Source organism: Anopheles gambiae, chromosome 2 (genome assembly GCF_943734735.2).
Source record: "Anopheles gambiae chromosome 2, idAnoGambNW_F1_1, whole genome shotgun sequence".
Classification (NCBI taxonomy): Eukaryota; Metazoa; Arthropoda; class Insecta; order Diptera; family Culicidae; genus Anopheles; species Anopheles gambiae.
Window position 1 is genome coordinate 72,476,464 of NC_064601.1, and position 23,538 is coordinate 72,500,001.

Here is a 23,538-nt window from a genome sequence, read left to right on the forward strand (position 1 = left end):
CGAATCTGTCTAGGGATTGAATCTTCGAATCTTTCGAATCCTGAATCTCCCAACACTACACCAAACACACTTGTTGGAACACAAGTTCAGGCGCAACATGCCACGTCGACGGGACACGAATCGCGCGGTCAGCCAGTTCCGATGACGTCAACATATCAAGCGGTAGTGGTCCAGTCAGGAACGAACACGACCACTGGCATACCTGAAACTATAACGGACCAGGGAGTACGGGTCCATTCGGAACTGGAAACTTCGATGAACGAAAAACAAGAAGAACAACCCAATAACGCATCGTCACAAAATGCTCCACGGCTCTCTAGACAAGCTAGAGTTGATGGAAATTTTTGAGCTGTCTAGAATATCTTGAGAGTTCATATCAAAAGATGCAAGAGCGAGAACTCGTGTCTGCGTTTTTAGATTTGGTAGCCAAACGAATGCTGCGTGGAAGAAAAGAGGATTTGAAAAAAATGCAAAATGAGATTTTGCGGGTCATTTAACGATTTGGAATCGATGATAGAAATGAATAGTAGTAGCTGTGTCTTTGGAATAAGAGATCTTGTTTCCAGTGAATAAGGAGGGAGGGGCATCGATGGATAGGACTTCGCTTGGTTAGACCGCTTACCTTTAAGCCTACAGCTGGTTGTAACATAACTAAACAGCGTGGTCAACGGCTATGCTACGCAAACGTACTGCATTTCGATACGGACATTTATGTCAAAAACAAATATAAAAAGCAGCGTCATCTGCACAAACTATCTAGCTGGCCCTGTTGAATTCAGAACCAAATTATTGTAAGTTTTTTTTCTTCATTTTAGTTTAAAGACATTCTAACAACATGTCCCTCACGGGTTCAAGCCCCGAATGGACCGTGCCTCCATCCGTAGGACTGACTATCCTGGTATGGGTGAAATCAATAAGTCACTGCAAACCAACCCCCACTAGTGATACATCAAGGCCTCGACCGACAACGGTTGTGGTGTCAAAGAAGAAGACATTCTGAAAATTGGTCCTTTCATTAGGAATCAACACGAGCCGCAGAGCTGAGCGACTTCTGAAGGAAATGAGGGAAAGAGATAGCACCTGAGCCTGGTTCGAATGTCATTTTGGCAGACAACAGGCCGAGACGTATGAAGCGCCTGGATGCGGGGTGGAAGAATGGTTGCCAAATTCGTATGTGACGTGAGAAAAAGTAAACAAAATAGAAAAGCGTTAAACAAACCGGTTTTTCTTATCACAACACATTGAAACCCCTTGTCTGTTTAACCGATAATATGAATTTTATTTATGTTGCAAGCACGTTTTGTGATTTTGCAGAAAATATTTTGTTGTATTTGTTTATTTCTATGAAATTTTCGTCGTAAATAAGGTCTAACGATCACAGGCGAGACAGAAATACAAAAACGGAAAAGCGATATGCACACGTTTGGAAAATGAAGAATGGGAAGTAGAGAACGATTCAAACTAGCAAGTTCATGCTGAGTATATTTGGTGCTACAGATTTTAATACAGCAATGAGGGTAATGAATTTTGCTCCAATGTGCAGTTTGTGTGTGTACACGTTTAACGGTCCAATCCTCCAACCAATCTTTCCAATTAGATTGGGGCGCGGGGGGAGGTGAGTCAGGGTCCACAGGGACGGTTGTCAACTTGAAAGACTTAACAACATACCCGTCGTGGGTTTAAGCTTCATTTGGACCGTCCTCGTGTAGGACTGACTATCCGATTGCGAGGGAGTGAATAAGCCTCGGCCTGTATGGGCCGGATTGTTCATGTAGGACGTTACGCCAAATTGAACACGGAGGCAGGAGTGTCAGGAAGTGTCCGATACCGCTCACGGTCTCGAGTCTTCGTCTACCAGTTCGTTATCCCAGCCTTAATGGGGGAGGACGCCACGCCTCCTCTGTCCTTGCGGACGGCCTTAAAAGACTGTCTTGTATATAAACTTTTATTACACTTAATTTATATCTTTTACCTTACACTGGTCAACCGGATACATCTAACATCATTTATCACCTATGCACCTGCACATACCGACCAGACCAATCCAACTTAAACTGCGGAGCATCGGATGACACCGGACTGCAGAGAACACGGCGTAGCGAACGAGACACCAGTGCATGCGTGGTACCAACGTGACCGAGCTTCCATCAGAACCAGAAAGATCTTACGTTCGCACTTACATTTTGACATCTAAATAGCTTAGCAAATAGACAGAATTAGGCAATAGCTTAGCAAATAGACATAATAAGGCATTAGTTAGACACAAAAAAGTCAGGACATGTAATGTAATGTAAGTTTTAAGCAATATCATTAGATGGCGAAGTCTATTTTCATTTAGGTCCTTTAACGCACACATTTTAAGAGTAGCTAGCTAATTAGAGAGTGCAAACGAAAAAAGGCAGAGAGTAGCTATATTTCAATATTAAAATTTTTGTTTATATTACTTTTTGTTATCAGTTGGCTAGCAAATGCTAAGATTCATGCGTATCTTTAACTCCTATTCCAACCTCCTCGTCGTGCTAGCAGAAACTTAACTGAAGCATGCAGATTGATTGCTTCACAATTATTAACTAATAGGAATGGAGGAACTTTTTATGTTAATAGATTTCGTACATAAATAAATGTTGATCTTGATTTCCTAGTTAGTTTTTTTTTTAATTTCATTAATATTTGTTTCAAAGTTACTTTGGACTAATAATTATCTTAGCTTCTTAAGTTATACAACTTTACGTAAAGTTTCCAAGATCCAAAAAATGCGATTTTTTTATTTTTATTACCAATTCCTGACCAACATTTAGAAAAACATCTTTAGTAAACAATAGATCTATTATTTGGTCTTCCTTTAATATATTTTATATAATCTATTGTATTCAAAAGTGAGCTGAGCATCTCAGCCACATACATGTTACCTTCTAAGTTAGTATAAAATGCTTCTAATGCCTCTTCTGTATCAATGTACCACAGTAATGGCTGCATTGGGTGATGTTGTCCCTGCTATAGTATCCATTGCGTAAAACATAATTTCGAGCCGTAGTCTGCTTCGATAGCTTAATAAGATTTTCCACTTGTTTTCGAGTTCTAACACACCCATGTACACCGGATGATGAAAAAGTATCAGGTAAAGACGGCAGACTGGTTGAGGATGACGATCCGGAAGAGAATCGCTGTCCCGGCATAGCTGACGAATCGGGCAAAGATCCATCGATAAGGAACGTACCGGAAACATCAGGGATGGTTGATGGTGGCGATGAAGCGGTCAACAATAACGTTGCGGAAGAGAATCGCTGTCCCGGCTTGGCTGATGAACTGGGCATTGATCCTTTGAACAGAAACGAACCGGAAATATTAGTGACGGGTGGTGGTGACGATGGGACGATCAACAATGACGGTCCGGAAGAGGATCGCTGTCCCGGTATGACTGACGAACCGGGCATAGATCCACCCAAAAGAAACTTACCGGAAACATCACAGATGGGTGCTGGTGACGATGGGACCGTCATCAATGACGGTCCGGAAGAGGATCGCTGTCCCGGTATGGCTGACGAACCGGACATAGATCCACCCAAAAGAAATGTACCGCAAACATTACGGATGGGTGGCGGTGACGATGGAACGGTCAACATATCTGACGAAACGAATATAGGTGGTGGTGACGATGAGACAGCCAACAATGTCGACGCAAGAATAACAGGAGTAGCGGGCACGACCGATGAAACGGACGTCAGAGCAGAAAAAAACCATTAGATAGGACGTAGTTCCATCATTTCAGTACTCGGTTGCAATGCAAATGATGCATATCCGTGATCATGATCCATGTTTTGCATTTTTCTAAAAAGATAATTGTATCAATAACCTTATTATAACCAATACCATATTGGATAACCATAATAACCATATCAGATTCAAACGTGATTCAAAGCACCTCATCAACTCACCTGGGTGTATAAGGTTCTGGACAACCACAAAGCCTATATGGAGTGAAGTTTTCGTAAGTATGCCTCTTGATAAAAGATTTTCCTAAATAAGCTTTATTCTATTCACAGCATTGAAATGCGGCAAACAGTCGGCACATATAGACACGTCATGCTTGATGGAGTGAATATGACGATGACGTCACGGTGGGGCCTATGTGTGTCTACTTTTGTGAAAGAGATGAAGCATACCTCAAACATACAGGAACCAAAGTGTTCAAAAAGATGGGGGGATGACTATGTTTTTTTGCACTAGAGCATTTTTTTATACCAACTGACGTTTATTGAGCTAGCGGCAGCCATGATGGAAATTGAGTACCCAAGATGGCTTCAAATTGAGTACCACTGAGTTCCCCCGCGAAATAGCATTTCGGGGGATGTCACCGTAATTCGGACGTCACACGAAGCGTAAACTTTGGCGTAAACTGAATTTCAGACATACAACCCTGAAATCTTTTGACAGGAAGTTTACGCTCTCCCATACAAATCAAGCGTAAACTTTTTGAGTTTACGCCTCGTGTGATGTCCGTATAAAGCTGCCAAAAATCACCCATCGTTGCGGCTTGGGAAAGTATTAACTACTTACCGCAACATAATCAGCAAGTACCTCAATCAACGCATCACAAACTTCTGGCACTATTTTGCGGATAGTGGAAAGAGATACCTTAAAATATGTATTTAAATAAATTTTGCTTTATGTCGATATGTTTTGTTAAACTTAACGTACACGAAATAGAAACTGCAAACTTTTAAAATTTTCTCCAGTCGCAATAAATCTTAAGCCGATAATCAAACGTTCTCGTACTGCCTTTTTCATGTAAGTATCATGTTTACAAATTTTTGGAGTTATTTTCTGCAACATATACTCAAAGTCCTCCTCCGTCATCGTCAAGAACTGGATAATTGTTTCATCGGCAGCTTCTTTGGCAATATAAGCTAAGAAATGATTCCCGGTCTCGTTGCCCTTATAAAGCATTGGTCGAACCCACCATCGGTGATGACGACTTCGCACCAACCCGTGCAGATCAGAAAATATCGCTGTTGATTCGCAAATATACCGCAGATCCATATTCAAAATATCCGGAAGATCAACACGGCACGTTCAAGCTATTTACAATATTTGCTGTTGACAAAGTTCTATATTCATACTGGCAAATGAATCCAAACATTTTAAAGAAAATAACAACTTATATTTGTTTTCAAGCAAGAAAATACAATTTGAGCAATTCTGAGCGCGGACCAAGGTGTTATAAATGACAAGGTGAAGTTGTTCAGAGCAAAATGACACTTCTCGACTTGACATTTCTCTTCCGTGGGCTCCGGTATAAAAATCGGGGAGGGCTGGTGCGGGGTAATGAAATTTGTATGCAGAGAATGACAGATGTCCCCCACAATGTCGCCCAGCAAAAGCGATAAAAATCAACCTTCTAAATACATTATCCTTGGCGCGGACTTAGTTCAAACTACATTTACCGGACCGTGTCGGATCACAGCGGGTCGATTTTTGTATGGGATTTGACAGTTGGCGTTAACGGATTTATGGCATCAACCGATGTCATCCGGTACGTGTAGCTTGGCCGTAACAGCCAACCCAAGGTGGATTTAAAAATATCAGGTTGGACTCTAGTGCATTTTGACAATTCGTCACTTGACGTAAGGTCCCCAGGATTCAAACTTTGTTTACATTTATTAAATTTGTTCATAAGATTTATTTAGCCCATTTTTTCGATTAAAAACTCTTTCAAAATATATTTTGGACTTCGCGAGTTCTTATTCAACATTAAAACATGGATTAAAGTGTGTTATTTTGTTTTATTCCGTCAATTTATTCTATAATTCACTGTGTTTTCGACATTTTCGATGATATAAATTAAGAAATCATTATTTTTTTTCTATTTTCACATTGATTCCTCATTATCTACGAGCCGCATGGATAATTTACGTGAGATTAGAACTCTTACTCACTTGATTTTAAATTTCGTGCATAAACAAATCATCAAATACTTTGTTAATAAATCTAATTTTTTCGATAAAACCAATAGACACACATGTAGCATGCACATGCACATGCTATACTGTCTATAATCAATTCACACGCAATTCTCATCACACTTAATAAACACAAATTGTCAACACCACTTAACACACACAAAAGGATAAAATAACCACTCAAGAAATTAACACAACCCAAACTACATAAATAACCTTACGCCAGGAATTGTAAGTCAGCAGAAAAAACCCTTGTCCAAAACACTTTAAAACACATAAGACACACACAGCCCTGTAGGTGCGAAAAACATTATTCAGCACAAAGCACTTCAAGTGCGTAAAGTGTAAAAAAACACAGCATTGCATAATAGCAACCAACAGTTAATAAATAATGAAATAGGAGACACCGTACCTCGTGTGTACAAACAGAACCGTTAATCGTAAGCGTAGGAAACAAAACACCACGTAAGCGCCAGAACCCAGAACTGACCTTACAGAATAATTGCAACCATATGTTAACCGAAAAACCTAACCCTCAGCATAACCGACACAAAGCGAAAGTAAACGCAAAATCGAATTGAAGAAAGGTACCGTATAAATAAAGATGCAAGATGAGACCAGCACGCACAGAGACAGTTAGAATCACAGTTACGCACAGTACGTACAGTTGTAAAGTAGTGCTGCTAAGTCTTGGTCGGTCAAGTCTCGATTTGCAAACAAAGTGAAATGTGTATTTAATTCAGTTGTGTTTGTCCGAAACCTCCACCATCGTGCTTACAAATATACCTGAAGAGTGATGTCTATAGTATGGCATTGTTGAACTATCCGTCGCGTCCGAACCAACTTATTACATGGCGACCGTGAATTTTAAGCTGCAATCTTCGGATGTGCAAAAAAAAAAAAAGTAATGAATGAAACCCCAAACACGGACAAAAAGTGCAAAGTGGAAACGTTTTATAAAAATCGCAAGTGCTTCTGAAATGACTTGGAAAGTGATTAATTACCAACAATAGTAAACTGCGAGTGAAAACCAATCATTTTCAAAATGGGAGGCAAGGCTGCAAAACCTGAAACAAATATCAAAGGAGACCATGATCTTACAATAGTCCAAACTCAGAATATTCATACAGAATATCATCTGACTCAGGATTTAAAACTAAACATTATTTTAGGGCTGCTAATCACCCTGTGCATTGTTAAAATAGCGAAAACTTGTTACAAACACCTTCGTAACCAAGCGCAAAAACACGCTTTAAAAGTGCTTACGCTACCAAAGTAGCAACGTAAACATTGAATCGAGAACAGTGAATGAATGATATACGAAAAAGGTGATATGCTATTTGACCCACAAAAATAGGTAAAGGCTGTGGAAAAGTACCGTAAGTTCACCAATGCAGCTATTGACCGCGATTATGAAAAAAAAAACAATTATGCGCGTATGAGAACCTACCGCAACGTGTAAAAACACTGTGACCAGCGGTATGGTTTGGAACAGCCGTTCCCAACGCGGAAGACGAGAAGAATAAGGCAAGAATGGACATACCCCGTCCTAACCCGGACGAGACATAGAGGCTGATGATGAGATCGAGACATCGGGCATGACACCACCCACGAGAACTCCAAGGTACTGCATAACCCTTAATATGATGAAGAATGAAACAAAAAATAGAACTACTAGTAGAAAGATTAAAACAACTGCATGATAATCTAAAACACATAGACAGATGCTACAGACAGTGCGCAATAAGCACATATGAGGAAAGCGCTAAGGAAACTTTTAAAAAGCTACAAGAAAAGTTAGTTAAATATGAGAATGAAATAAGTGAAGAAGAACTAACGTACACATCTAAAATTGCTAGAACACTATATAGCGACATAACTAAATTCATAGCAATTCACAAACAAAAGTTTACAGTTTCAATTAATAACGTTAGTTTAGGAACCCAAACAATGGCGACGTTTAACCTAAAAGAAGCTTCGGCTGTAGTACCGACATATAATGGATCCGCAGACCAATTACAATCCTTCCTTAGGGCAATACATTTTGCAAAGAGAATGTTCCCGGATGATCAAGAGGGACTATTGGTAGACTTCATTTACACTAGATTATCTGGTAAGGCAGAAACCGGAATAAAACCCAACCTTACCACAGTACAGCAAGTAGCAGAGGATATAAAATCACGCTGTGAAGAAAAGGTAGAACCAAGCAAAGTAATAGCTAACATGAAATCATTAAAAACTAAGGATACAAAGACACTTTGCAAAGAAATAGAAGAGCTTACAGAAAAATTGAAGGTTCTCTACTGAAACAACTAAAGATTAATATTTTAGAGATTATAACTAACTTTATTTATTAACTTTTATTTCCCGCTACATTAATTTAACCGCCACTCTAAACACACCCGAACTACACGCAAGCCGTCACCGAAGTCCCGCTTCTCTCCGCCATCGCTTCTGTCTCCATTCTCCGATCTCTCTTCGCCGTTCACGATCTCTCTCTCCAATCGATCTGTGCCGATCGCTCTCACTTCATTATCAGCACCCGAGACGCATTTACACGTTACGCGAATCGTAGCGACCAAGGTCGCTGCATGTCATTTTACTTTTTTTTTAACGAAAATTGTTTTGCAAGAAAACTATGTAGTACGATTTGTTTTGCAAGCAATTTCTTATCGTTATCTCGTGATCTATATGTGTCTTATGATAGATCTAGGCCGTCAGAAGGGACTTCCGTCAGAACGCTCCTTGTGCTGGGCTGTCGTTTTCATCGCTCTTTTTGCTGCTGCGTTCACGTGCGAACAACGTAACATACGTGTAAAGTCCGTCCGCTTGACTTAAAAATTCATTGGCCTTCTATATTTTAGGTGCATAATTCTGACTATAAGCTGCCTTCTTGGACTGGGAACTGGGGGAGCAAAGTTATCATTCAACCATCATTCAACCGTCTTAGCTCAACCTCACCAGCTCAACCCGTATAGCGTTTGTTTTCTGTGCTAGTGGTGTGTGCTACGTTTTTTTTCTTCAACTCGATATCTCGTTTGTGCCTGTGTCTGTTTAATGCTGCTTCCATCGATACGTGCTTGTGTGTATATGCCGTGTGGATATTTGTGGCTATATGCTACTGTTGCTTAGGGAACTAGTTAGGGATAATCTTTTTTTTTTTTTTTTTTTTTTTTTTTTTTTTTTTTTTTTTTTTTTTTTTAATAATCCTTACTTCCTAAATGTACATAATCACTTAAAGCTATAAATGAAATCTAAACTAACTATATCTTGGCTCTATCCTGCAGCTAAATAATAATTTCCTAAAATTCAAACCCCGTATTCTGTATCTAAATCCTAATCTAACCTATGACCCTTGTCTATCCTACTTCTACTTTTTTTTTTTTTTTTTTTTTTTTTTTTTTTTTTTTTTTTTTTTTTGTAACTGAGCTTTTTCTACCAAGACTATCCTACAATTTATGTTTTCCTTGATTTCAAATCCCTAAACTACTAATTTTAATGTTTCTAAATCCTAATCTGAATATAAGAATCTTCCTTATCCTATTTCTACTCTTTTTGTTTTCCCATTTTCATTTTATGAATTAAATTTTTTTAATCTGTTGTTGTGTACTTTCTCTAATTTTTTCCCATTCCTTACTATACATGTTTGGTCGCTCGGTATTTCAACCACTTCGTATGGTCCTCTCCACAGCCCTTGCAACTTTTGCCCTACTCCTATTTGGTTATTTCTGACGAGTACCATCTCTCCCCACATAGGTTGCCATTCTATTGCGTTCTGATCGTATATTAATTTACGCTTCTCTTTTGACTTTATCAAATTTTCTCTCGCTATGAAATGTGTCTCTGCAATATTTCTTATTAACTCTTCAGAATAATCCGAGTACATCCTTTTCCTATCAACTTGTTTGTATATGGAAGTTGGTAACCTAGCTTTCCTACCAAAAACTAATTCATAGGGAGTATAACCAGTCGACGAATTAATACATGTATTGTATTGTAGGGAAAAATATGGTAAAACTTCGTCCCACACCTTATAGTTTTTACCGACGAACTGTCTTAAGTATATCTTAAGCTCCCTGTTAGCTCTTTCGACTATGTTACCTTGCGGATGGTATGCTGACGTGTTGATTTTTTTAATTTTTAATAATTTACAAGCATCCTTCATAACCGCACTCATGAAGTTTGTTCCCTGATCAGTAACGAGTTCCACAGGAGCGCCAACAAGACAGATGACATGTTCCACAAATGCTTTAGCTACAGTTGTTGCTTCTTGATTTGCTATTGGTGTAACTATCAAATATCTTGTGAGATCATCTTGTATTACCAATCCGTACTTATTCCCCCTCTCTGATTCTGGTAGTACTACAATATCCATGTACAACTTTTCAAAAGGAAAAGTTGATGTAGTAGTAATCTGCATAGGAATTTTGTTGTATCTACCAATCTTATTTAATTGACAAGATTTGCAACTTTTTACGTAGCCCTCAATATTCCTATCCATACCAGCCCAGAAGAATAACTCCTTTATCCTTTTTTTCATTCTTTTAACACCCACGTGTCCTCCTACCGGAGAGTCATGAAATTCTTTAAGCACTGTATCTACTTCATGTTTTTCAATCTGAATTCGCTCTGTTCCCGGGTTATAATTTTGAAATTTTGATTTAAGTGTTTGTTTGTTTTTCTCCAACTTTTCTGTCCTCTTTAGTTCTTCAGTGCTTGTTTCTTTTTGTACATCTAATTTTAATAATTGTTGCCAGTGATCTTCATGTTCAGGGATGTTATTATTTTCTTCCACTTTTTCTTTTTGTTTCTTACCTTGATTAGGATTCATAAGAAGTTTCTTTTGTTGGCGTGTGAACACAGCTACCGTATTGTTTTCTTCCTCTTTTTGATTTTCACTCGATTTTAGCTCTGGAAGCCGAGATAAAAAATCGGCAACCACGTTCTCTTTCCCTTTCTTATATCGTATTTCACATTCCAATCCTTGCAAGCGCAACCTAAGTCGAGATAAAATCGGCGAGTTTTCTCTAAGGCGCCATATAGAGACTAGGGGCCTATGATCGGAATATACGATAAATTTGTTTCCATATATATAATGTTTAAAGTGTTCCACCGCCCATACTATAGCTAATAGTTCCTTTTCAATAGGGTGATACCGTTTTTCGGCTCCAACCAAGGATCTACTGGCATAAGCGATCGGACATTCTACTGTTTTTTCGTTCGATAATACTGCTCCAAGAGCATAATCGCTAGCATCTGTTGTAATTACAAAACAATCTTCAAAATTTGGTCGCACTAGAATTGGTTCAGAGATAAGTAGGTTTTTTAACGTTTTAAATGCTTCATCGCAATTTTTATCCCAAATGAATTCAGCATTTTTCTTTAAAAGCTCATGCAAAGGCTTTCTAATATCAGAAACGTTTGGTATAAATTTACCATAAAAATTTATCATTCCTAAAAACGATCGTACTTCCTTCAGGGTTTTTGGTGTGTGCATGTCTAAAATTGTTTTCACATTTGCTTGTGTTGGTTTAATACCTGTTTCCTTGATAGTGTGGCCTAAATATGTTATTTCTTTGTGGAGTAATTTGCATTTTGACGGTTCTATTTTGAGATTGTGATTTCTTAAAGCATTAAACACTTTTAGTAGGTTATTGGTGTGCTCTTCTATTGAATCCCCGAACACCACAATATCATCTAAGTAAACGAAAGCTTTAATTGGTTGTATGGTGTAAATCACAGTGTTCATCAGCTTCTGAAATGTTGAAGGACTGTTTTTGAGGCCCATTGGCATTCTTAAAAATTCATAGTGCCCTTTAGCTGTAGAGAAAGCTGTTTTTGCGGCGTCTTTAAGTGCGATGGGTATTTGAAAAAATCCAGATTTCAAATCTATGGTAGAAAAAAATTTACTATTGCCAATATTATCCATGATGTCATCTATTCTGGGAATAGGATATACGAAAGGTTTAGTTATTAAATTGAGAGCACGAAAATCGACTACTATCCGATATTTTTTTTCTCCTTGATCATCCTCAGATTTTTTGGGAATGCACATGACAGGAGCATTCCATGGACTTTTACTTGGCCTTATTATTTTCTGTTTAAGCATTTCTTCTATTTGCTCTTCCATAATATTATTCAGAGCAGCTGGAAATCTGTACTGTCTTTTATATATAGGTATATTGGAATTTGTTTCAATTTCGTGCATTGCTGCTTTAGTAAATGTAAGTTTGTCCCCTGGCAAATGGAATATATCGGTGTATTTTGCAATTATTTGTTGAATGATATTTGTTTTTGTGCTATCTAAATGTGTAAAATTAATTTTCTTTACTAATTCTCTATATCTTTCTGAACCGACTAACTCTTCCTCCTTGCTCGTTTCGACCACATCACAATCAGAGAGTTGTTTCTCCATATGTGAGAGCAACTCATTTTTTTCTTGATTGTCTATCAAAGTACAATCTTCTTCATTCATACTCGCTTCCTCGCTCCCTTTTTCCTTCTCATTTTCATTTATATTCTTTTGCAAATGAATGTTTTCAAATTTTTTTCCTATTCCTAACGTGTATTTTCTTAAAAAACTAGCTCCGATTATTCCTGGAACGCTGAGTGTTTTAAGTATGTAAAATTTTATAGCATATAAAGATTTTCCAACATTTAACTTAACATAAATTGAGCCAATGGTTTCGGACAAAGTTCCATCAAACCCTGACAATGTTATTTTGTCATTGTAATTTATGGAAGAAGGCCCTAATTCTTTTGCCGATTCCCAACTCAATGCATTGAAGCAAGCTCCCGAATCAATTAAATACTTTATCATTAATTTTTTTTGAGCTCTGCGATAAAATATGAACCATTAGTTTACCATCGCTAGTAAATTCTATATCCAATGATTCATATTCATTTCCACAGACATTTGGTACTTCTTCTGTGTTATCCATATATTCTTCTTTAGGACTGAGCAAAAATAAATTTTTCTGTTTTTTCGGAACACTATTAATTACTGTTTCATCACATAGTGTTCCTTGATTTAGTTTTTTGTATGTGTGTTGGAATTCAATGGTTGGTGGTAATATTGATTTTGCCCCCGTGAATTATTAGTTTCATGTTGATTCTGTGGTGGTGTTTGTTGTGAAAAATGTTGTGTATAATAATTTTGTGGTTGTGTTGAATTGTGTGATGGTGTTAGTTGTGTATAATTATTATGGTAGGAACTACTATGCGGAGCAAAATATCTTCTTGGCCGAGAAAAGTTACTGTTAATGTTACGAGTATTTGTGTTATATGCCGTACTATTGTGTTGTGGTTGCCAAAAACTATTTGAATTTGAAGGGTTAGTGAAATTAGTGCTCTTGTTGCAGCGTCTAAAACTATTGGCACTACATTCTTCTTGCTGCAGGTTTCTTTCGTCAATCACGCCTTGTGCAGATGAGCCACTACAGTAACTGGTTTGAGGAGTATTATGCGCTTCTGAGCGATTCAACCTTGTTTCGATTTTCCGCATGTGCTCAATTTGAACCACTTCATCTTCCAAATACTCTAAAAGTTCATCGAAATCTAAGTGTTTGTTCATTCTCGCCAGTGTTTGCAGTTCCGAATTTCTCAAACCAGCTAAAAAGTGTATTTTTAGGTTTCGTATGGCGTACGAGTCCTCGGTGTTGTTTTTATCTGCATTAATTATGTTTTCTTTGAGTTTAAGAACCCTTTCTTTGAATGCGGAAAAAGCTTCATTTCCCCCTTGTTGTAGTGTTTCCACTTGTTGGAAAATGGCTTCTAAACTCATTTTTTCTCCAAACAGCTTAATAAGGTTTGTTTTTACTTTTACCCACGATTCGTCTAATATGCGATGAAAGAAACCAGCTGCACTACCTTTTAATTTAAACATTACGGTTCGAATTAAATCTTCCTCCGATTCACCCGCTGGTATTTGTTTAGCAAAGAATTCAACTTGATAAAGAAATCCATCTAAATCATTTGCATTTCCGTTGTATTCCGGAATACATAACATTGCCCTTTCGAGTGGAAATTCATATGCCATTTTGTGGATTGTAGTGTTTAATGCACGCTCGATTTCAATACTCTGGTTGAAAAAGTCTTCCTTAAGAATTCTGAGGTGTTCCGTATAATTATATTCTTTGTGTAGACACTGATCACTATTTGTAGTTGAATTAAGATTGTGTTGCAGATTTGTTGAATGAATTTTATCCACGTTACCGTTATTGATTTTGACAGTCCTGTTTCTAAGCGCCAACACCTTAGGGTTCATTACTCTCTACGTACGCGGTTAAAATAAAATGACGGATTATGATTGCAAAAATTTACCAACTAATTTGATTAGCCTACCGATTATGATGACTATGATTGTAATGATAGTAACAAAAATAAACTGTTGTTAACTTAGTTACGAAAGAAAAATGATTTTTTTAATAATTAGATCATAATTAGCACTTAACACTATGACGCTGCAATTTACCTTCACCACATACTTTATACCTTTACTTTTACACTATCACTTAGAACACCAGCCAGAAATAACGTTACGTGCGCTACAAAGTAGGCGCTTTACCGCTGTCACCAGATGAAACAACTAAAGATTAATATTTTAGAGATTATAACTAACTTTATTTATTAACTTTTATTTCCCGCTACATTAATTTAACCGCCACTCTAAACACACCCGAACTACACGCAAGCCGTCACCGAAGTCCCGCTTCTCTCCGCCATCGCTTCTGTCTCCATTCTCCGATCTCTCTTCGCCGTTCACGATCTCTCTCTCCAATCGATCTGTGCCGATCGCTCTCACTTCATTATCAGCACCCGAGACGCATTTACACGTTACGCGAATCGTAGCGACCAAGGTCGCTGCACTACCTTCAAAAACAAATCCCAACCGAAGTAGCAAATGAATTCGCAATTCGGGAAGGAATAAATTCATTAATAGATAAAGTGTCAAATCGAGAAGCTAAAACAGCTCTCATCATTGGAAAATTCACAACTATAAACGAAGCTACTAAAGTAGTAGATGAATGCGAATCTCGACAAGACAAAGCACAAGTACTTGCTTACCAGGGTTCATACAACAATAGTAGATTCAATAATTATAGACAACAGAACAGGAATCATCAGTATAATAACCGTCCTAACTCAAACCAATCATACAGACGCAATGACAATTACAGAAACAACAACAATTTCAATAACCGCAATTATAACAGTGATGGCTACAACAGCAATCAAAGAAATAATAACCGTAGTGGCAATAATAGAGACAACCAAAATCAAAGATACAATAATAACGGCTATCAAAACAGGCCAAATAGAAGCCCTAGGGCTATAACGAATCGAGAAACAGGGCAACAATCCAGAAACGTATATCATACTACAGCTCAGGTACAGGAGGATGAGAATAATTTTTTAGACCAAAAGGAATCAACTCAGAATCTAGACCAATATACTCGCTAGATTTGAATGGAGTTGATTACATAAAAATTAAACTGAGTTTTGCTAATACCGAAACATCTATATTATTAGTCGACACAGGAGCATCAGTATCACTATTCAAAGCAAGCAAATTAAAGAAAAATCACAGTCCAATAAGATCAAATTCGATTTCATTGACAGGCATTTCTAACACACCAATATATTCTAAGGGTATTACAACTTGTACTATTTTTTTTAACAATTTAGAATTGGAACATGACTTTGTATTAGTTCCAGATGAATTTAACATAGGAGCAGACGGTATATTAGGTAGAGATTTTTACAAACTTTACAGATGTTCTATTAACTATGAATTACTATTGCTTACATTCACATGCCAAGGAGAGGAAATTCAACATAATATTGAGGAAGACGACGGAAAAGGATTTATTTTACCTATCAGAAGTGAAGTAGTACGAAGAATATACCTTCCAAATATAACTGAGGACACCATAGTATTCGCTCAAGAAATCCAACCAGGAGTATTTTGTGGTAGTACAATCATTTCTAAAGATAATCAAGTAGTTAAATTCATCAACACAAAGCAACGAAATATCTACATAACTCATGCAGAATTCAAACCTATTACAGAACCATTATCGAATTATGAAGCTAAACAAGTAAATAACAAAGCAGGAGAAGTAAACAATGATAGACTGCAAAAACTTTTACAAAAAATTAAAATAGATAAAATTCCCACCTCGGAAATTTACAATCTAAGAAAAATTGTTACAGAATACAACGATATTTTTTGCGTAGAAGATGATCCAATTACTACAAACAATTTTTACCCTCAGAAAATCGAATTAAAAGACAATATCCCAACTTACATACCAAACTATAAACAAATTTATTCACAAACAGACGAAATACAAAATCAAGTAGACAAAATGCTTAAGAATGATATAATTGAACATTCAGTTTCACCATATAATTCACCAATCTTACTTGTTCCAAAGAAATCAACAGATGGTAATAAAAAATGGATACTTGTTGTAGATTTAAGACAGTTAAACAAAAAGGTTATACCAGATAAATTTCCATTGCCAAGAATTGACTCAATACTAGATCAACTCGGCAGGGCAAAATATTTTAGCACCCTTGACCTCATGTCAGGATTTCACCAAATACCTCTAGAAAATGATTCAAGAAAATTTACAGCTTTTTCAACCGGATCAGGGCATTACCAATTTAAACGTATGCCGTTCGGTTTAAACATTAGCCCCAACAGTTTTCAACGTATGATGGCTATCGCTATGGCAGGATTAACCCCTGAGCTAGCATTTGTATATATAGACGATATAATCGTTACTGGCTGCAGTGCACGGCAGCACATCAGTAACATAGTTAAGGTTTTTGATAGATTAAGACAGTACAATTTAAAATTAAATCCAGAAAAATGTTCATTTTTTAAAACAGAAGTTACCTATTTAGGTCATAAAATAACAGATAAGGGAATATATCCAGACGATTCTAAATTCGAAACAATTAGAAATTTTCCAATACCTAAAAATGCAGACGAAGTACGAAGATTTGTCGCATTTTGTAATTATTATCGTAAGTTTGTACATAATTTCGCTAATACTGCTAAACCTTTAAATAATCTAATTAAGAAAAAAGTAAAATTTATTTGGACAGACGAATGTCAAAACGCATTTAATAGCTTAAAACAAAGTCTTTTATCACCTACAGTTTTAAAATATCCAGATTTTAAGAAAGAGTTTATATTAACAACAGACGCTTCTGATGTAGCATGTGGAGCAGTTCTTTCACAAATAACAGATGGAGAAGACCACCCAATAGCATATGCAAGCAAAAGCTTCACACCAGGAGAAAAAAATAAGCCTATTATTGAAAAAGAATTGACAGCAATTCATTGGGCAATTAATTATTTCAAACCATATCTATACGGTAGAAAATTTACTGTAAAAACAGATCATAGACCATTAGTATATTTGTTTGGTATGAAGAATCCAACATCAAAACTAACTAGAATGAGATTAGATTTAGAAGAGTTTGATTTTAAAATAGAATTTTTAGCAGGAAAAACTAATGTAGTAGCAGATGCGCTATCCAGAATCGTAACGGATTCTGACGACTTAAAGCATCTATCCCTAAAAATAAGACGGATTTAGCTAATCCTATTTTATTAGTGAATACTAGAGCAATGACAAGGAAAAATATAACTGCAGATAAAAAAGAAAAAGAGAAAGACAAGGAAGAAACGAAAGTGAAATATGATCAAACTAATATGTATGAAACAGATAGGCCATCTGAAACAACTAAAATGTTGAAAATGAAATCAAATATTATTGAAAATGAAGAATTTATTGAGCTCGTGATATACAATCACAATTATTACAAAGCGCTGGGAAAATTTAAAATACCCATAACTTCTGCGAAGCAAAGTCAAACACTAGAGTTTGTACTGCATGAATCATGCCTAATCGCTAGAAAGTATCACAAGAATTTAGCAATTGCATCGAATGACAAGTTATTCGAATTTTATTCAATGTCGACCATAAAAGAAATTATTAACAAAATGATAACAGACGTTCATGTCATCGTGTATACACAACCTAAATGGATAGAAGAGAAAGAAGAACAATTTCAAATAATGTCCAAATTCCACACAACACCAGTAGGAGGTCATCTAGGACAATTCAAACTATATAGTAAAATAAAAGATAAATACAAATGGAAAAATATGAAAGCGGATATCATTAAGTATGTCAAAAGTTGTAAAGCATGCGCAACTAACAAGATCCTAAAACATACTAAAGAGGAAACTGTTGTGACGACAACACCCTCTAAACCTTTTAACATCATAACAATTGATACCGTAGGACCGCTACTAAAAACAGCAAACAATAATCGATACGCAGTTACCATACAATGCGAATTATCGAAATATATCGTAATAATCCCGATTCAAAACAAAGAAGCAAACACTATAGCAAAAGCTTTAGTAGAAAATTTCATTCTTACATTTGGAAACTTTTTAGAAATGAGATCAGATCAAGGACTTGAATACAATAATGAAATTTTAACCCAAATATCAAAAATATTAGAAATCAAACAAACATTCGCAGCAGCATATCATCCCCAAACAATAGGAGCTTTAGAACGAAACCACAGAAGCTTAAACGAATACTTACGAAGTTATACCAATGAACACCATGACGATTGGGATCAATGGACTAAATTCTATGAATTTGTTTACAACACCTCAGTACACAGCATAACTAACCTCACACCCTTCGAATTAGTATTTGGAAGACAAGCAAATTTACCACAAGAACTATACAAAACAAAAGTAGACCCAGTGTACAATATAGAACAATACTACAATGAAATGAAATTTAAATTACAAAAAGCACATGCAATAGCCAAAAACAAACTAATCGCATCAAAAATACAACGTCAAGCCAAACTTAATGAAAATCTAAACAAATTAAACATACGAATAGGAGATTACGTTTACCCAACAAACGAAAATAGAAAAAAATTAGATCCAGTCTACATAGGACCATTTATAATCGTAGAAATCACAGATACAAATTGCGTTATAAAACATAATCAGACAGGAAAAACCACAACAGTACATAAAAACCGATTAAAACAGTTTTAGTGAATAATGCACTCATTCGTAAAAAACTCAATCGTACATTATTCAAAAAGGGCGGAGGTGTAGCATGCACATGCACATGCTATACTGTCTATAATCAATTCACACGCAATTCTCATCACACTTAATAAACACAAATTGTCAACACCACACAACACACACAAAAGGATAAAATAACCACTCAAGAAATTAACACAACCCAAACTACATAAATAACCTTACGCCAGGAATTGTAAGTCAGCAGAAAAAACCCTTGTCCAAAACACTTTAAAACACATAAGACACACACAGCCCTGTAGGTGCGAAAAACATTATTCAGCACAAAGCACTTCAAGTGCGTAAAGTGTAAAAAAACACAGCATTGCATAATAGCAACCAACAGTTAATAAATAATGAAATAGGAGACACCGTACCTCGTGTGTACAAACAGAACCGTTAATCGTAAGCGTAGGAAACAAAACACCACGTAAGCGCCAGAACCCAGAACTGACCTTACAGAATAATTGCAACCATATGTTAACCGAAAAACCTAACCCTCAGCATAACCGACACAAAGCGAAAGTAAACGCAAAATCGAATTGAAGAAAGGTACCGTATAAATAAAGATGCAAGATGAGACCAGCACGCACAGAGACAGTTAGAATCACAGTTACGCACAGTACGTACAGTTGTAAAGTAGTGCTGCTAAGTCTTGGTCGGTCAAGTCTCGATTTGCAAACAAAGTGAAATGTGTATTTAATTCAGTTGTGTTTGTCCGAAACCTCCACCATCGTGCTTACAAATATACCTGAAGAGTGATGTCTATAGTATGGCATTGTTGAACTATCCGTCGCGTCCGAACCAACTTATTACACACAAAAATGCACATAATAACAAAGAAATCTGTTCTATTTGCTAAGCTTTGTGTGCGGAAACCAATCGTTAACGGTTTTAAAATGACGTAAAGTCCCTCAACTATGGCGACCCCCCAAAGGCTCTTATCCATCACCTGATATTTTTAATCCACCTTGCAGCCAACCATAACAACAACTTTGGCTGTCAACTAGGGAGCTCGTGTTAACATTCCCTACCCCGTGAACACATCTGCTTACACGTACTTGTTGTTCATTAATTTACTTTTTGTAGTTATTGTGCTTGTGGTTCTAAATATTAACCGATCTTGATCTACTTCTATGTTGAATAGTGCTAGCTTTACTGCCGGATGCTTAAATGCTGATGCTGTGCGTACTAAGGCTTGATTTATGGAGCCGTCTGTTCCCGGGAACATTTCTTTAACAATCGCGCGCATCCATTCTTTTCTCGGTCCCTCTGTGATAAAAACTAAGTCTTCAGGCTTAAGCTGCTTGCACGGCTCAAGCCACTTTGTACAGCGGTTTAGTGTTGGAACGTATTCTTGCAGCCATTTATCCCACATTGCTTCGGATAATCACTCGCTCTTAGTTGCTCTTAAGGCCTTATAAGATGGAGGAAAATACTGTCATTCGATTTTGGAATCTATCCTTCAAACAGGGTTTGACAGATAAAAGCTAGTCGGAAAATAGGAATTGGGCATGCTCATTTCCGATTTGATTATTTGATCTCGCGAGTAGATTTTTTCTGTCAATGTCGATGGAGCGAATTGGATTTTCCTGATTATGATGTACAAAAACAATATAAATGGGAACCAACGAATGATTATTTCGGATAAAGCCAAGAAAATCAATAAAGTAAATAATAAATTTAAAAGGTGACATTATAACTCTGTAGTGACCGTTACGGCGTTAGATCAGTTCTAACCGTTCGAATCGCGTTAGACCAGTTCTAGCGATCTTCGCCTAGCAGGCAACAAAATATAGCAGGTACGCCACCTGTCGCTGTGCACCTCAACCTTCCACTGAATCAAGTTAGGCCATGGTTGCCAACTGCGTTGGTAACCAGAGTTAGAATTAGGGAACTAAGGACATGCGGCCCTTAGCTCGCTCTTTTTTTGCTCGCTGACCGTTATTGAGACAGGACGCAATAAATGTTAATTGATAACTCACACACGAGAGTTATAACTCTCTTCCTTTATTACACGTATGAGAGGCATTTTTGTGCCTAAGTCTTAGTTTGACAGATAAATTCCAATCGAGAAATGACAGTATTTTCCTTCGTCTAATAAGGCCTTTAAGGGCGTTCTCTAGGTCTAGTATCACTCGCAGTTTTTCTTTTCATCCTGTTGAGCTGCCGATTGTTTTGGAATCACGCAATTCCTCTTGTAGATCCGTGTTAGCTCCCTCATCGCGATGGAGTTCACGGTAGTTTTCCGGTAGGATCTCTTTCAGAAGATCGTCTTGCGTTCCCTCTTCGCGGATTTTTCCGCAGGAACTCTCTTCTAGTTACCGGATGATTTGATGCTTTCTCAGCATCGTCCTTTCTGTCCTCGCGTTGTTTGGGTCGTAGATGGCCCAGCCCAGGGCGTTCCTCACTGCCGATAGAACCAAGTTTCCAAAGGTCGGATCAGATCCACATCATTGAGACCGATCAGCAAGGATGGTTTCGCGTTCTCTAGGGATGATGTTGGAATGTGCTGCAAGTGTAGAAAAGATCTTATCAGTGCGTCGTAATTCACGTTATTGGACGGTAGACTTAGCTGTTTCATGGTGTGGGCGGCTGCTACAAAATAGCGCCGCCCTTCCGCCTTCGCTGATATCTGGAAGCTCACTTGTCGCGATGTAGATTCTCTCCTGATCACATTGCCTGTCCAGCAGAGCTCCAATGGTTCCACTTCTCTGTCGAGTCCCAACTCTGAGGCTAATTCAGCCTCCACCAGGGCGATCAACCTCGCCCAGGAAACGTCGCGGTAACGTCGCACGCGTCATCCACCAAAGCCTCCATGAACTCCCCGAAATGTTTTATAGTTGGTTCGGCAAACTTGTTTTTAAACCGAGACCATACCAGCCTCCTCATAGCGGGAAGTTTTTCCACCAAATCGGCTAGGAGCTCAGGGTTCTTGAAGTGACTTTGCATGTTGCTGAGCGTCAGGTGATCACACAAGTTTACCATTTCTAGTCCGAACGTGATTAGACTATTCAAATGTTCTGATTTCGGTGAATCTAACCTCCGCACACTATCCGTAAGATGCCTTATTAGCTGAGCCTTATTTCCAAAAAGCTTCTCCAATTGCTTGATGATAAGAGGCGCGGCGTTGGGCAGTTTTAGCTTCGACTGAACGGCATCTCGAGCGGGGCATTTTAAACACTCTACTATCCTTATAGTGTTTTCAACGTCCGTGTATCCGCATGCCCTTGTCGACTCGTTGTAGCAGTTGTAGAACATTGCCTATTCCTTCGAGCATCCCGAAAATATAGGAAAATTTTCGGGTACATATCTCGCGCGATGCTCTGCGCTGTCGCTCGCACAGGAGTCTCATGCCGGATTGATGAGCTTGTGGGTTGCCTGCCTTGCAATGAGGTTTCATGGGTTTTGGTGCGTTGCTCTGCGTTGCCGCTGGAGCAGGCGTCACTATCGGGGTTGACGAGCTTGCCTGCGGCATATGCTGCGATGAGGGCAACTTTGTATTGAACTAATGGGAAAGTTGGTACTCCTTGCTGCTTACACCCATCACTGTCAGCTGTCCTGTCGGTTTCAGTAACGGATGAATAAACCGATAGGTTCTCCGGCTCGTATTCCAAAGCGTTGCGTTGGGTTTCGTGTTGCAACTGCAGCTCGGCAATGTTCGCCGTAATCTCGGTCTCCATTTTCTGCTTTTCTGCCAGTAATATCTGCTTTTGCAGCGCTTGCTCCTTTTCTAAACGTTGGAGTGCCACTTACACTGGAGTGCCACTTGAGTGCTGGAGCGCCAACAAACGCGAAGAGTTGGAGGCGGTTTTTTTAGTGGCTTGTTGCTACGGTAGGAATTTTAAGAGGCTTAGCTGACGGTTCTTCGCTTGTACCAGGCATCGAATCTGATATCTCTGTTGTTAGGAAAAGGCAGTGCTATTGATGAGTCCAACCCGGACGTATAAACGAGATGAAGTGAAATGACAGCTAGGGAAAGTGACAGATGAAATGACAGGGAAACGGTTGCACGCGCTTCAAGCCAGTAGCGAGTGAAGCGAGCAGCAGGTGACACCGTTTTAAAGTTTTATTGCTATTTTATTTGGATTTATTTGTATTTGTCTTCAGGAGAATAAATAGTTAAACTAAAACTTTCGCCTTGTGGCTGTACGCTCTCGCACTCAAACTGTGTTTACATTAAAAAGCCTTTAAAACGGTTCCAAAGGTGAAATGGGCCCAAAAAGGAACGATCACTGCCAGGCTTGCGGTGATCAGCGGGATGATCCGGATTTTGTTGCATGTGACAAGTGCAATTTATGGTGGCATTTTTCGTGCGCCGGATTGACGGAACCCGCGGAAGCTGTGGAACAGCGGAAATGGTTGTGCGTGGCTTGCCAGGCTAAGGAACGGTCCGGCTTGATTCAGAGGACGCCGGTCAAGCACACAGAACAA

At 38.0% G+C, this 23,538-nt stretch overlaps 1 long non-coding RNA gene across 1 annotated transcript; it reads left to right on the forward strand.

The window, feature by feature from the left end:
• The first annotated feature begins 8,663 nt into the window (after positions 1-8,663).
• On the forward strand, positions 8,664-9,148 carry LOC133391473 (uncharacterized). The gene is made up of 2 exons (XR_009764970.1): positions 8,664-8,763; positions 8,825-9,148. It is a non-coding gene; the product is annotated as an uncharacterized LOC133391473 (long non-coding RNA).
• The last annotated feature ends 14,390 nt before the right edge of the window (positions 9,149-23,538 follow it).